The sequence below is a fragment of the Zosterops lateralis genome (genome assembly GCF_965231275.1).
Source record: "Zosterops lateralis genome assembly, chromosome: 32".
Taxonomy (NCBI): domain Eukaryota; kingdom Metazoa; phylum Chordata; class Aves; order Passeriformes; family Zosteropidae; genus Zosterops; species Zosterops lateralis.
Window position 1 is genome coordinate 2,641,707 of NC_139792.1, and position 13,002 is coordinate 2,654,708.

The following is a 13,002-nucleotide window of genomic DNA, read 5'->3' on the forward strand; positions in this document are numbered from 1 at the left end:
CTGTTATTTTTGGTTTTGTTTCCACATTACCATAAATGAGAACAACCCAAACAGCTCCAAACCTGTTCCCCATTGCAAACAAATTGTTCTAAACCCCACCCAACACACATGTTCATATTTACATATTTACATACCCAAATCATCCAGTGTCATTTCACCCTAATTCACCCCAAGGGCTCCACTAACACCACCCTGGGTTACCTTTGCTTCATGGGGGGCTGGAACATTTTACTGGTGCCAGGGACAGGATCACTCTGAGAATCTGGTGTGGGAGGGTTTCTGGTGTGCCCCAGAGTTTTGTGAGGTTTTGTCCCTGAGAAAGCCCAGCTGACCCTCAGGGAGGGTTAATGGGGAGAAAAGCCCTCGGAGGGTCCATCACCTGTTCCTGAACCTCCTGAGAATCATGGTTATTTCTCTGCAAGGCCCACAGCAAATCCAAATCTCCCTAAACCCACAGCAAATCCAGCTCCTCCTCTAAACTCAGAGTCAATTCAACTCTTCCCCTGAACCCATAGTAAATCCTTTCCTAAACCCAGAGCAAACCCAACTCTTCCCCTAAACCCAGAGTCAATTAAACTCTTCCTCTAAACCCACAGTAAATCCAACCTTTTCCTAAACCCAGAGCAAACCCAACTCTCTCCTAAACCAAGAGCAAATCTAACTCTTCCCTAAACTCAGAATCAATTCAACTCTTTCGCTAAACCCAAAGCAAATCCAACTCTCTCCTAAACCCCGTGAACTGGCCAGGCAATGCCAGGATCCCTTGGGTGGGATGAGTGGTCAGTGAGGGTCCCTCAGGTGGGGTGCAGTGGTCAGTGGTCAGTGAGGGTCCCTCGGGTGAGGTGCAGTGGTCAGTGAAGGTCCCTTGGGTCAGGTGCAGTGGTGACTCAAGGTTTTAAAGAGTGAAGGTTTTAGCCAAGGCATTTCCAGAAGCAATTTATACTGATTAGGATGTAAGTTAGAAAAATAAAATGAGTTAATAATTATTAGATGCTTCAGCCAGAGCACAGGTGATGCATTACTTGCTATTATGTGCTTGTCTTAGTTGTGTTTGTGGAAGGAAATGAGACAAATGGACCATCAGGAGAACAAATGAAAACCAGTGGAGCCATGACAGCACCTGGGCCCAGGAACTACCTGGAACCAAAGCAGGAGAGACTGAATTGTGCCAGGAAGTCACAAAAGCCAGTAGTAAAAAAGTAAAAAGGTCATTGCCAGGAAGACATCTCTGACTTCATCCTCTGAGACCACTGACCCATTTTAAAGACCACAACCCAATTCAAGAGAAGAATTGTGTGACTCTGGCCTCATTATAACACACAGCAAGGAATGGGAGGTGCTGGATTGTGCAAATGTATAAACATTTGGAGTATGTGAGATTTTTTTGTAAATAAATAAAAAGTTAAAGCCTCGCAATTGGTCATGTAGTGACCACTGCAGTGGTCAGTGAGGGTCCCTTGGGTGGGGTGCAGTGGTCAGTGAGGGTCTCCTGGTTGGGGTGCAGTGGTCAGTGAGGTGCAGTGGTCAGTGAGGGTCCCTGGGGTGGGGTGCAGTGGTCAGTGAGGGTCCCTCAGGTGGGGTGCAGTGGTCAGTGAGGGTCCCTGGGGTGGGGTGCAGTGGTCAGTGAGGGTCCCTCAGGTGAGGTGCAGTGGTCAGTGAGGGTCCCTGGGGTGGGGTGCAGTGGTCAGTGGTCAGTGAGGGTCCCTGGGGTGGGGTGCAGTGGTCAGTGAGGGTCCCTGGGGTGGGGTGCAGTGGTCAGTGAGGTCCAGCACTGGCGCTGGGGTCCTGGTGTGACCCAGACCTGTTATGAGGTTTCCTCTGGCACAGAGTCCAGCTGACCCTCAGGGAGGGTCTGTGGGCAGCAGGACACTGAGTGACCCTCAGTGACCCTTTGAGGGTCACTCAGTGGTCACTGTCCCAGTCAACAGTGGTCATTCTCCCGCCACTCTGGGCTCTGACCATCCCTGCCCCACCCAGGGGTGCTGGAATTGCAATCCCTGCAGGACATGAGACAGGGCAGTGCCATGGGGGATGTGCTGCCCTTAGAGCAGCAGGAAAAGAGGGAAAATCAGAATTCCTGGAGCCAAAGGATGAAATTTCCACAAGGTCCTTGGTGGTCTGACACCCCCAACCCCAGCAGGAGCCTGGGCTGACCAGTCTGACCAGTCCCCAAAGGGGAGGGCACTGGGTTTACTGGGAGGGCTCCCAGGTGATCCCAAGGGTTTAGGTGATCACTCTGCCCTTTCACATTTACTGGAGTCACCAATGCCAGAGTTTCATCCTGGAGCTGCCAGAGGAGAAAAGGAGTTGGGAATTGAATCCACACTCAATGGACTTTTCCTGCTTTTTAATAACTGATCCATCCTGGGCTCAATTTTCCCTTTTTATAGGACCTGATAGAGGAATTTTCCCTTTTTTTTTTGCACCTGATTGAGGAATTTTCCATTTTTTCAGACCTGATCAAGGAATTCTCCCTTTTTTTGGACTTGATTGAGCTGTGTGGGACCAATGAGACTTTAACAGTCCCCAAAATAACCGCCTGTATTATCAATTTAATAATAACTGTTGATTTGTTGTTATTGTGAGCTGCTTGTTGGGCAACTAAATATTACTAGGATTATCTAAACCAGGCTATTTCATTTGCTGTCAGTTTGCTTTTTTGCTAAGTTGATTTTTTACTGGAAAAAAATGGTGTGAGAAAAGCTTTAATTTTTCTCTTAGGTTAAATGCACATTTATCTCATGTATAAATTTGTCTCAACTAATTGAAGGTCAGGGAATTGAACCAAATTAAGCCTCGGAGTTGGTACAAGCATTAATGAATATTTGGAATCATCCAGTTGAGGGAATTTTTACCAGTTTTGCCTTGGATGGCTTTAGATTGGTGACGATTTGGCTGAATTTTTCAGAGATATCAACAAGGGAATGAAATAACCTTGATGAAACACAAGAAAATGTCCCAAAGGCCCATCCCAGAGCAGGAGGAGGGACAGGACTGCAAAGGGAACACAAATCAAACACAAGGAAATCTTCCCAGCTCCCACCCAGCCCTTCCTGAACCATTTACCAACTGTGCCTCTGTTGGAAATGATATAACTTTCCTAATAACTTTTCCTAATTAATCGTTTTAATGAAGTTTTCTAATTAATGGCTTTCATTAATCACAAGCAGTGCCACGTTCCACTGCAGCCAGCACTCAGCAAGGTTTGTCACCAGCTGCTATTTTGGGAAAATCGCTGAAACTTTTGAGTTTTGCTGAAACCAACCTTGGTACTTTTTTCAATAAACAAAGCCTGGGAGAGGGAGATGTTTTTGCTAGAATTGGACATGAGGAATGCAGGATTTATAGAGCACAAGGACATTCTGCAGAGCCAAGAGATAAAGGAGAGACACAGCCCACAGAAACTGAACTGAAACTCCTGAGCTGGGAAAAAGGCAGTGAAGAGACTGAAAATGGGAACTAATCAGCACGAGAAATCAATAACCAATAAACTGCTAATTAATGACAATTCTGTGATTTATGGGCATGAATTTCTTTGTTTGCTAAAATGTAGAAATAGTGAAAAGTTTTGGAAGTGTGTGGTGGGGTGAGCTTGGGGAGTGAATAAAGCAGTGCTGTTTTCTAGCACTAAAAATAATGTCAGAGTTTGAGTTATTCCACTTTTTTGGCAGTAGGGGAAGGTGAGCTGAGCCCACGGAAACCTGCAATATCTTGGAGCTGGGAACTGTTTATCCAGGACATGTTGGATCATCCCAATCCAAGAGCTTTCATGCAGGACATGCTGAGTTATCCCAGCTGGGGATGGGTTACACCTGATGGGTCCCAGGGATGGATGGGGCTGTCCTGTGCCATTCCCATCACCCAGGAATTCCAGGGACAAGGCACAGGAAACTCCTTGAGGTGACCTGGATCCCTCACCAGCCAAATATTCCACCAGGAACAGTTTGGGCGTGTTGAGATGGGAAAATCCCTCCCCAGCCATCCACATGTGCCAGGGCTGGACCCAAGGGAAGGCTGGGGTTCCCACCAGGTGTCCTGGAAGGGTTTGGGACTTTATTTTACCTCAGCACAGGACAGGAGGTGCAGGGAAAGGGATGGACCCCAATGGGCTGTGCATGGAACCCAAGGAATCCTGACAGATGGGAATGTCTCCAATGCCAGAGAACACATTTATCCTGAGGAGATGCTGATTTATCCTGGAAAACATCTCTTGGTCTGATCCAGCCTCAAAACACTGGACTGGCTGTGCCTGGGGGGAATTAAACCCCAGGTCCAGCAGCTCCCAAACCTGACCCTACAGAACCAGTTTGCTCTGGATCTGCAGCTCAAAGAGCCCGGAGTGTAAAATGGGCCTGCAGGGCACCAGGGAAAGGCCACCAGCCCTGCAGGAGGAGCAGGAGGTCCCTGAGCAGAGCAGAGAACGTTCCAGGCAAAGCAAAGTTCAAAGAATGGAGCCCAGGCTCTTGTTTTTCCTGTCTTGGGGCCTCACTGGTGAGTGGGAATGGAATTGTCATTGCCTCCTGGTTTGGTGTGTGTAAAGACTGCTGAGGCTCTGGGGCATCTCCTGTCCACCTGGTTATAAATACATCTTATAAAGTTGGCTTTTGGCAAATATTAAACTGAATATTACATGTATCATATTGTATCACACCATTCTATATGTACATATTGTATCATTTCATATGTATCATAGTTTTTTTGTTTGTTTTCTGCTATTAATGGGGCTCAAAAATGCTGCTGTGATTACTGTATATATTCTTTTTAGGTTGTAGCATAATATTGAAATGGAAACTATGTGATGTCAGATGCTTTTTGTAGCTAACCCAGAAGAATAGGGAAGATAATAGGGAATTTCCCCACATTCTTGGATTATCTGGATGAAGATAACTGGGACAGACCCCAAAGCTCCAAGGGAGGAATTTATTGATCCTCTGTTATCAGAGCGGGACAGGAGATGACCAAGAGGCGCCACCAAGAAATTTATCTACCAGGAGTCATAAAATGTTAAATTGGTGAAATGGGGCAGGCTGGAGGGGTCAAAACCAAGAGAATATCTAAACTCAAAGGAATGTTTGAATAATGAATTAGGATCTTTTGAATATGTAACAAACAGGTAAATTTAAAACACTGTTTTCTGAGTCAGGGACTGCTTTTGGCTGAATACCAGGCACCTGGCCATTAACTATCTCTGCTTGTCTGTCTCTTAATTGTCTCTTTTTAAAGATTTTTATTAAATGTATAAATTTAACTAAGAAAGTGAATCTTGTTTTTTATACCCTGAAGGGGTAAATTGGGTCTTGGAAGAGAAAGAGGATCCTCAGGGAATAAACGGGGTCCTGGAAGGGTAAATGGGTTTCTAAAGGGTAAAGGAGGTCCTGGAAGGGTAAACGGGTTCCTGAAGTGTAAATGTGCCCCTAAAAGGGGAAATGGGGCTCTGAAATGGTCAGCGATGTCCTGAGGGGTAAATGGGGCCAGGAAATGGAAAATGGGGTCGTGGAAGAGCAAATGGGGTTTGGGGGGGCCGTTCCCCCTCCTGCTGGGGCAGGGCTGGCTCAGCCCTTCAGAGGGACCGTGGGGTCCCAGCAGGGCCAGGAACCCCCAGAGCCCCCAAAGCGCCCCCAGACCCATTTCTGGGCCCTCCCCCCAGGGCTGGGGGTGACCCCAGTGTTACACCAGAGAGGGCACAACTCCCCCCAGGAGGGATTAATTAATGATTAATTAAACCTGGCTGTTCCACCTGAGCCTGTATTAACCCACTGAACTGGTACCCCCACACCTGCAGCACCCCAAAACACAGCGGGTACCCCCCCAGCTGCACCATCCCCACATCCACAGCACCCCAAATCAACAGCACCCCACACCTGCAGCACCAGTGTCCCCTCCAGCCCCACAGGTGTGGCACAGGGCCAGGTGAGCCCCTCCAATTCCCTACAGGTGTCCCAGCCCACCCCAGGGCACAAGGGTGGGTGTGTCCCACCCCGGGCTGGTTTGGGGGGGGGGGGGTTCCACCCGGTTTTGGGGGGCAGGGGGCCGTACCTGCTCGTTGACCGTCAGCAGCTCCTGGGGCTGCCCCGGACACGGCTCCATGGTGACCTGGCACAGGTGGGCAGGGTCACACCTGCCACATGCTGCAAGAGGGGACAAGGAGGGGCTGTCACTGCCTGGGGGGTCCTCTCTTCCAGCCCCTCTGATACCCTAAAAACTGGAGATGGGCCAGGTGAAACCACCTCTCTGGAGCTCAAAGTGAGTACTCAAATCTCCAGGTGACACCTGGCTGCCCTCCCAAGTCCCTGGTGCCTCCTGAGGGTGCCCAAATTGTTGGGGACACAGCAGGTGACAGGAGTCATGGGGAAGGAGGGCTCTGGATTCACCTCCCAGGTGGGATTCACCTGCCCCAGGGATCCCAAAATCCTGTGGCAGCTTTTTCCTACATCTGAGGCTGGAAAAGGTGGGAAAGCTTCTGCTCCTCCCTCTTCCAGGTGGGATCCCCATCTCTTCCCACCTCCTTCACATAGGGGGGCTTCGATGACTGAGGTCAAACTGGGACCCCAAGGGGGAAGGGAAAAGGGGGAATAGGAATGGGGAAAGGAAGGGAATCCCACGGGATTTGGGGGTCCCAAGTACTCACCCACTGTTTGCTCTGGGGTGAGGGACCCTCCCGGCCAGACCCGGGGCTGGATGTGGGTCCTGCCCCCTGGGACGGGCTGATGGGGCTGGGGGCTCCGAGGCTTCTGGGGTCTCTGGATTTCAGGGCTCGGGGTCTCTGGTGTCCTGGTGCAGCTCTCAGGAATTCTGTGCTCTGGCTCTCCAGGTTTTGGGGTGTCCAGGCTCTGGCTCTGCAGGTTTTGTGGTATCTGGGCTCTGTCCTCTCCTGGTTTGGGGTTGTTGCTCCCTCTGAGTTTTGGGATCCCTGGGTTTGGCCTGGAGGGACACAAAACCCGGAGCTGTTCCTGTGCCGAGCTCTGGGTGCTCCCCAAAACCACCACCAGCCCCAGGACTCCCCCCTTCCACCCTTCCCACTCCCAAAGCATGGAGGTGTTTCGGGAAAAGGCAGCTTAGACAAAAGAAACAGGGAAGTTGAGAGATGTGTGGGGTTTTCTGGGACTCTGATGACACAAGGAACACAAAACCTCCCTGTTATCCACCCCCAGGCAGCCCAGTCCCAGCCAAGCAGCCAAACTGGATTTATTCCAGCTCCACTGGAGCAGCAAAAGGCTGAGCAGGGCACAGGATCCCCCAAATCCTTGGATTTCTCTCCCTGCTGCTGGTGGGAGGAGACACAAATAACCTGGGAGGGAAGTCGGGGGGGAGGACTAATTAATGAGCCAATTAATCAGACATTTATAATTCCAGGCTGGATGCAGGTGTGGGCATCCAGTTCCAGATTTGGGAGCGGGATCCTTTCCCTACTTTCCCCGTTTTTCACACTTTTTGGGGTATTCTTTGGCATTTAATGTGACAAATAATTTATCCAGATGGTGGCGAGGGCAGGCAGGGAGGAGCAGCCACGGAGCAACAGATGGAGGGGAAGGCAAGGAAATGCATAAAATCATAATAAAAATATTAAAAAATAAAGAAAGAGGAGAAAAAGGTGAGGGAAGGATATCTAGGATGCTCCCAGTCTCCATGTGGATTTAATTTCCATGTTAATTAGGTATTGATGAGGCAGAGATGGATTCAAAATGGGTGGAAAACTGAGTTTGCCCAGGTGAGAAACCCTAAGGATGAGTTAAACCTGAGCAGGAGAGACTTTGGACCCACAAACTCCTCACTGCTATCCTGGATTCATTCCTGGAGGGAATAATTCCCCCCAAAATCCTTCCTTCCCTCTAAATTTGATTTATTTTAAGGTTTTATGGCATTTATGAAGAAGCTGAGGCAGGGGATGAGATGTCACCCCCAGAATATCCACCTCCAACAAGATTCACATCTGGGGCTGGGATAGCCAAATTCCAAAGGAAAATCTGGGAAAACTCATGTACTGCCCCAAAACCTTCCAAATCCAGGGAAAAGGGGCAGCTCAGAAAAAGGGGAGCTTTGGGGGGGGGCACATAATTAACTAAAATTGTTGAGTCAAGTGTGTGGCTGTGAGGTGCCAGCACCCCAACCCCCCAAAATCCAGGGAATAGTAATAATGATGATGATAATAATAATAATAATAATAATAATATCACTCCATCAGTGAGGAAATGCCCTGCAGAGGGGCCCCAAAACTGCTGGAAAACAGTGAAAACCCCAAACCAGTTGGCCAAAGGTTTCCTGCCAGTTTGGCAGTTTAACTCCAGCGTTCTGAGAATCCTTTTTGCACCATTAAAAAGGATCAGTTTTCCCTGGTTTTGCCTTGTTCTTCCCAAATAAAATGTGGGGACCAACATGTGGCTCTGGGCCTGGGTGGGATCCCTGACTTCCTTCCCACTTTCAAGAGGTTTCTGGGGATAAAACCTCAATCCCAAATGAAGCCTGCAGCATTCCTGGCAGTGTTGGGGTGGCCCTGGCCCTGCTGCCTGTTGGGAATGTGAGCCCCTGGCACGGGGAGCAGCGGGATCAGCCTGCAGTGACTTCCCAGGAATTTTTATTCCTGGATTACAGTCCCCTGCCAAGGCCCCCCAAAAATAGAACCTGGAGCCTCAACCCCGTGTCCTGAAGTGCCCCTGAGGGCACAGGACAGCCTGGAGGGGCAGCACGGGGGGGCTTGGCGGGCATGGGATTCCCTGGACCTACATCCCAATGGGGTGGGATGGGGTCAATGGGATCAATGGTATGAAGGGAATCAATATAATTAGAATCAATGGTGTCAGTGGTATCAATGAGATCAATGGGAGCAATGGGATGGGATAGGATCAATGGGATCAATAGGATGGGGTCAGTGGGATCAATGAGATCAATGGGATGGGATCAATATCAGTAGTATCAATGGTATCAAGGGGATTGATGTGATGGGATGAGATGAGATCAGTGGGATGGGATCAGTGATATCAATGGGACCAATGTGATAGGATTAATGGGATCAATAGGATGGGATCAATGGAATGGGATGGGATCAATATCAGTAAGAACAATGAGATCGATGGGATCAATGCTGTCAATGGGATCAATGAGATGGGATGAATAGGATCAGTGGTATCAATGCTATCAATGGGATGGATGGGATGGGATCAGTGGTATCAATAGGATCAATGGGATGGGGTCAATATCAATAGGATCAATGGCATCCATGGATTGATGGGACGGGATCAGTAATGTCAATACAATCAATGGGATCAATGGGATGAGATCAATAAGATCGACAGGATCAATGGGATAGGATGGGATTGAATGGGATGAGATGGGGGCCAATGCTGTGCCCCCATTGCTCCTTTGGGGCATTTGTGTGGGGTGCAGGGGTTGAAGGACAAGAGTCACCCTGAGGTGGCCACGGGTGGAGGTGCTGAGGACGGGTTTGGGAGGGATGTGGGACAGCACAGCCCCACCCCCTTCTTTCCCCCCAAAGGTGAGGACCCCCCTGTGCCCCCCATCCCTGCACAGCGCCCAGGGGACCCCCACCCCAAACCACCAAACGAGGGGCTCAGAGTGGCTGTGGGGGCAGCCCCGGGACAGTGCCCCCCTCTAAGGGATGCTCAGTCCCCCCCAAACCCTCACAGCCCCCCCTCGGTGTCCCAAAATGTCCTTGGACCCCCCCACCTTCCTTTGCCCCTCAAACTCTGGTACCCCACTGAAATTCCCCTGCTCTGCCTTTCCCCCCCACCAAATCCCACTGCCTCCCCTCTGGGTGTCCCAACAGGACCCCAATAACGTCTTGCACCCCAAAACTCCTCCCCGAATCCCTCCTGCTCCCCTCACCCCGGGCAGTCACCGCCCTTTCCCTGCCCCGGGGGTCTCCACCCCCCTCCTCCCATTCCCCTGAGCCCCTCAATTCCGAGGTGCCCCCAGGGACACCCCCTTAGCTGAAGTCCCCTCGGCACCCCCAAATCCTCATCAGCCCCATCTGACCCCACTCAGGGTGTCATGTCCCCCCCATTCTCCCCAGTTTCCCCCCCAGACTTTCCAAGCCTCTCTCACCCCCCTGCCCTGCCCTGCCTTTGCCCCCCAAATCCGGGTGCCCCCTCCGGGGTCTCTTTGCCCTCCCTGGGCAGGACCCCAAAACTGTCCCCTCCCCCCTGTCCTGTGTCTCCTCTCCTGCACCCCAAACCCCCCTCCCACACCCCCAATTCCTCCCGCCCCCCCTCTTTACCCCCCCGGGCAGTTCCCCCTTTTCCTGCCCCGGGGCTCTCCAGCTCCTGGACCCCAAAACTGAAGGGTCACTCAGCCGAGGTCCCCCTGTCACCCCTCAGCCCCCATTTCTGTGTCCCCCAACGTGTGGTGTCCCCCCAGCGCCCCTCTCCAAGCCCTCCTGCCCCACAGCCCCCCCAAATCTGTCCTTCCCCCCCAAATCCCCCCTTCCCGCCTTCGCCCCACCCCGGCAGGACCCCAACACCGTCCTGCCCCCTCAGCGCTGTTTCTCCTCTCCTACACCCCAAAATCCACCCCCCGCCCCCCACAATCCCTCCTGTCCCCCCCCAGGGCAGGCGCCCCCGTTCCCTGCCCCGCAGCTCTCCAGTCCCCCCCTTCAGGGCCCCCCCAATTCCGGGGTGCCCCCAGGGACCCCACTTGTGCCAGGTCCCCCCGGCACCCGCCAAGCCCCAACTCCCACTCTGGTGCCCCCTGTCCCCCCTCAGAGCGTCCGTGTCCCCCCAGTTCTCCCCAATTTCCGCCCCCCGAGCCCCCCTGCCCCGCTCCGCCCCCCCGAACCGCCTTTGCCCCCAAATCCCGCTGCTCCCCCCCCTCGCCTCCCACCCCTGGGGTCTCTTTGCCCTCTCCGGGCAGGACCCCAAAACTGCCCCCAACCCCCGCGCTGTGTCTCCTCTGCTGCCCCCCCAAACCGCACCTCCCGCACCCCCAAATCCTCCTGCCCCCTCCCCCCCGTTTACCCCCCCGGGACAGTTTTCCCCCCCTTTTCCCTGACCCGGGGGTCTCCAGCCCCTGTACCCCCTTCCCTGTCCCCCAATTCCGGGGCTCCCCCTGGGATGTCCCCTAAACCCCCCCCGGCACCCCCAAATCCCCCCGGCACCCCCAAATCCCCCCGTCCCCATCCTCCCCTCTGCCCCCCCCCCCCCCGCCTTTCTCCCCAGTTCCTCCCAGTTCTCCCCAGTTCCTCCCCCGGCCCCCCCCGCCCCCCTCCGAGCCCCTGTGCCCCCCCCCCCTGCCCTGACCCCCCTTTCCCCCCCAAACCCCGCCGCCCCCCCGCTGTCCCCCGTTTTCCGCCGTTTTCTCCCCTCCCCGCCCCCCCCACCGCTCTTTATCATAAATATATAAATTATGCTAATTACGCCATTGCATATTCACCGCGCCGAGCCCGCCGCCCCCCGCCCGCCCCGGCCCCGCACTCACCGAGCCGGGGGTCGGGGGTCCGGGGGCGCCCCGGGGGGGCCCGGGGGGTCCCCGCCGCTCTCCCGCTCCCGCGATCGCTGCGGCGGCGGCGGCGGCGGCGGCACAAAGGGGCGGGGGGCGGCGGGGGGGGCGGCGGCGGAGCGGCCCCGGGACCGCGGGCCGGGCCCGGACCCCCGGCGGGAGCGGCGGGGGAGGGTTATGGGGGGCTCGGGGCCGCGGGGGTCCCGGGAGGGGATTTTTGCCTCTTCCCGGGGTTTTGGGGCTGCTGCGTCATGAACATAATTTATGCGCAGGCCGCTGCCGCAGGGGCGATCCCGCCCGCCGCCGCTGGGGGCGCTGCGAGCGCCGCCGCAGAGACCCGGGACCCCTGAGACCCCCGGACTGGGACCCCGGGACAGGGACCCCGGGACAGGGACCCCCGGACTGAGAGCCCGGGACAGGGACCCCCGGACTGGGACCCCGGGACAGGGACCCCCGGACTGAGAGCCCGGGACCGGGACCCCCGAGACCCCGGGACAGGGACCCCCGGACTGAGAGCCCGGGACAGGGACCCCCGGACTGAGAGCCCGGGACCGGGACCCCCGAGACCCCGGGACAGAGACCCCCGGACAGGGACCCCGGGACCCCTGGACTGAGACCCCGCGACTGAGACCCCGGGACAGAGACCCCCGGACTGAGTCCCCGAGACAGGGACCTCGGAACCCCCAGATAAGACCCCAGGACAGAGAGAGAGCTCGGGAACCCCCGGGACAGAGACCCCGGCATAGAGAGCGCCGGGAACCCCGCACAGAGACCCCGGGACCCTCGGGACAGAGACCCCGGACAGAGACCCCGGGACCCTCGGGACAGAGACCCCGGACAGAGGCCCTGGACAGAGATCCCGGGACCCCAGAGACTCCCGGGATAGAGATCTTGGAGACCCTCCAGAGACCCCCACGAGGACAGAGACCCCCGAGACCCACCCCTGGACACCTCCTGGAAACCCCCGAGCCAGACACCCTTCGGGGCCAGGGAGACCCCAGAGATCCCCCTGGAAACCCCCTCAGAGCCAGAGGCTCCCGGGATGCCCCAGGGCCAAAAGACCCCCCCGGGCCAGAGACCCCCCACCACAGCACAGGGACACCCCAGAGTCAGAGCCCCCCCAGAGTGTGAGACACCGGGGACACCCCCAGGACCAGACACTCCCTGAAACCAGAGAGGCCTCCCGAGCCTTGGGACCCCAAAACCAGAGCCCCCTCCAGCCCCAAGACCCCCAAATCAGAGGTTCCCAGCCCAGAAACCCCCCACAACTCCAGACCCCGAAGCGTCAGGACCCCCCAAACCCCGGATCCCCAATCCCGCACTCCCCACAACTCCAGACCCCGAAGCGTCAGGACTCCCCAAACCCCGGATCCCCAACTCTGGACCCCCCCCAAACCCCCAGACCCGAAGGGCCAGGATCTCCCAAACCCCGGATCCTCTATCCAGGTCCTCCCCAAAATCCCAAACCGCAATAGCAGACCCCCCAACCCCGGGACCCCCAAACCCGGGACCCCCAATGCCGGAGCCCCTCCAACCCCCCAACCCCTGCAGTGT